The sequence below is a fragment of the Carlito syrichta genome, unplaced genomic scaffold (genome assembly GCF_000164805.1).
Source record: "Carlito syrichta isolate Samal-C Ts95f unplaced genomic scaffold, Tarsius_syrichta-2.0.1 Scaffold143029, whole genome shotgun sequence".
Classification (NCBI taxonomy): Eukaryota; Metazoa; Chordata; class Mammalia; order Primates; family Tarsiidae; genus Carlito; species Carlito syrichta.
This window is the reverse complement of record NW_007087125.1, coordinates 19,388-22,919: the sequence shown is the minus strand read 5'-3', so window position 1 is coordinate 22,919 and position 3,532 is coordinate 19,388.

Genomic DNA, 3,532 nt, shown 5'->3' with positions numbered 1-3,532 from the left:
CGCCTGCCCAGGCGGGTCTCGAACCCGCGGGTTCAGGCAGTCCACTCACCTCAGCCTCCCAAAGACGCGGGGTTACAGGCCGAGTCAGCGAGCCTGGCACCACAGCACTTTCTACAGGCTTGGAGGGGGATGCTAAAGGGGTCTTCCCACAGGGATAGACAAGGGGACAAGGGTGGGATCCTCGGTCGAGGGCAGGAAGGGCCAGCCAGGTACATGTGTCCTGGGTGATGGACAGGCGCACGTGTCCGGCTGGATCCCGCCTCCGCTGAGAGCCTCCTGCGCCTTTCCCTCCCCCGAGAGGCGCCTGACATCCTCCTGCCTCGGAACCTAGCTCCGGGCCCAAGCTGCGCGTCGCCCGCGGCCCACCAGGGGGCGCGGGGACCGCGGGGACCGCAGGGACCGCAGGGACGCGGCCTGCCAGGAGGATGGTGTGCCCGCCGCGAGACCCCGCTGGGGCGGTGGAGGGGGCTCAAAGCAAAGTGATAACCATTGCAGGCAATAAAATCGCAGTCACCACGAATGGAGTGCCTACTGTGTGCAGTCCCTGCGCTGAGCGTTTTAAGTACGTAGACTACTGGCCGGGCGCGGTGGCTCACGCCTATAATCTCAGCACTTTGGGAGGCCGAGGTGAGAGGATCGCCTGAGCCCACGGGTTCGAGGTTAGCTGGGGCAACTTGGCCTGCCCTCATCTCTACAAGAAAAAAGAAAAAAAAAAAAATAGCCGGGCGTGGTGGCACGTGCTTGTAGTTCCAGATACTTGGAAGGCAGAGGCGGAAGGATCGCTGGAGCCCAACAGGTCGAGGCTGAGGTGGCCATGAGCGTGCCACTGCATTCCAGCCTGGGCGACAGAGTGAGACGCCAACTAAAAACAAAAACAAAAAACGTAGACTACTGAATCCTCCCCACGACTCTAGGTGGCAAGTGTTGCTCTGATTCCCGGTTTGCCGGCGAGGAAACAGGCTCCAGCTAGACCCAGCCGTGAGAGGAAGGGCAAAGCCCAGGTCTGCGCTCTTTGACCCCAGGGTTCCTCGGCAGCCCCTCCCCGCAGGCGGGCGGGATAATGTGCGGTAATTAGAGGGAGGCTATTAGCTGTACCCGGAGGGAGGGGCGGGTTCTGCTTTAGGGGCGGGTCCAGGCTGGAGGGGAGGGGCGCTGCTCCCATCCACCCGGGGAGTGAGGCTCCGGCGACCCAGCTCCGGAGCGGGGTGGGCAGGGTGACAGCAGCTCCCCGCCCACATCGCACGAACACAGTCACTCACCCCCGACACCCGGTTGCAGCCCACTCAGCTGCGCAGCAGCACGCACCCCGGGGCCTCGGAGGCTAATCCACACCCCCACAACCTCCTCCCGCGTCGTTTTCCAGACTTCAGCCCCTGGGAGCGGGTGGAGAGGTTGGGGGGAAGGGGACAAGGGCCGGCAGCGCCGGCTTCCGGACCGGGCTGTCTTCCGGCGGTCGTGGGAACAGCTGCCGCTGGCTACCCCACCTCGCACACCGGAGGAGCGGGTGCTGCCAATAGGGGGAGACAAGGCCACCCTGTCCTCAGGTAGCAGTGGGGGTGAGCTAGGAACCACAGCTATTACAAGCATGGGGGGCTGGACAGGCTGGGATCGCCAAATACTTGGGGTGGAGGTCTAGGGACCTTGATGTTTCGGAGAAATCTGGGAATTCAAATGTTTGGGGAAATGGATTTAAATCGTTCTATTCTAATGTTGGCGTGATGTAATAATGGGTGTCCCAGATTTAAGGAAAGGTTCCGGTGGACTCAGTTTGGGAGAAGAGCCACAACCCTCCATTTTGGGGCGGCAGTGAATCCTCCTTTGGGGGGGCCTCCATGTTGGCAGGGAAGAGAGCAGCAATCCCTGTTTTGAAACGCAGGGAGCCCCACTGTGGTGAGACCCAGGTACCTTCAATTCAGCAAAAGGGGACGCAAACCCTCCGTTTTGGGCAGGGACCCCATGATTGGGGGAAGAATGCAAGCTCCCGTTTTGGGTTAAGAGAGCCCCAACGTCCGAAGGATAATCTAAAGGCCTCCATTTGTAGGGACACAGAGCTCTGGTGTGCAGGTCTGGGCCAGCAGCCCCCAGCTGGTTTGGGGACCCCACCCCCTCCTGTCTGCTTCCAGGAACAGCTGGGCCCAGCCTGGGTTGTACTGCTGGGAAGCGGCTGACTCAACCCCTCCCTGCGGCCACAGCTGGACCCCGGCCCGCCCCCTCCGGCCTTGGCCTTCACATCTGGGCAGGGACCCAGTCCTCAGGGCTAGGATGAGGACCCTGGGTCCCACATCTGGAGGACAGCAACCCTCCACCCCACCCCCTAGCTGACCACAGCCACTGGGTAGACCCCATGCACCATTACCATGGGGAGCACTGCCAAGTCCCCTGCACCCCAGATGCTGATATCCTGCCAGGAACTCCTAGCCTGCCCCCCTCCCCATGTCTGCGTGCGTCTGAGTCCGTGCGAACTTGCTGGTATTTGTGTGGGTGTGCAATGGGCTGTGTGTGATTTGATGGTGTGGAGGTGGGGGGATTGCTTTCATGGACTGAGGGTATGGGGGGACTGTAACACATCCCTGTCTGTGTATAACATCCAGGGTTAGGGTGATCAGGGATACTCTCTGGGTACTCCACGCAGAGTCTGGGGGCGCTGTCTCGTTCTCCTGTCTTCATGCACTGTGGGTCTGTGTCTACCACACAACACACACTTCTTTACATGGGACCTGGCTTTGTGCCATTCTTTGTGTGAGATGTGACAATCAGTGCCGCAACATGACTTTAGGTTGTGTGTCTGTGACCATTTCCTACTTTGACTTCATAGTGTGTCATTTTGTGATAGTGTGTGACCCTGTCAGATGTGTCCTTGGTTTGTCCATGGCATTCTGTGGGTCCCGGTGTGTGGCCTTGGGGGCTCGTTTCTATGACTGTATCCTACTCCGTGCCATTTGTGAGAACCACGTGACAACATGGCCGTCACGTGTCTGTCTCTACCATGGGTCTCTGGGCCTCCACAATCTCCATGTGAGAGGTGTGGCTGTGTGACAAACCAAGCCCCGGCGTCCGAGACTTTTGCACCGGTTCGTGTCCTGCTTTGTCTCAATGGTGCTGCCGGTACCCACCACCTACCTGAGTATGGCTCGGTCTGAGTCCCGGCCACAAACGCGATGCGACTGATGTGCCTGCGTAACTATCTGCGTCTGGGTCCCTTTGGTGTCCACGTGACCCTGCCCGTGTTCGCCGCGAGGCTGGCTGGACTAGTGAGGGTTTGTGCCAACGTGGGGCAGGTGTATCCTGTGTCCGTGTGACACTGCGGGTCGGAGTTTGTTTGTGACCTTGTGGGCGGGGAGGGCGTCCAAGTCACACCAGACAGCAGGCTGAGCGGAGGCGGCGAGGTGCGCTGGGGGCGTCAGGCGCCCCGCGTCCGGCCGCTCTCCTCCGGGAGGGCCCCTCCCTGTGCTGCGGGGGCGCGTGCGTCGTGCGTGACGTGAGACACGACGGGGGTCGCTGCGTGCGTGGAGCCCGACGCGGTCGTGCGTGC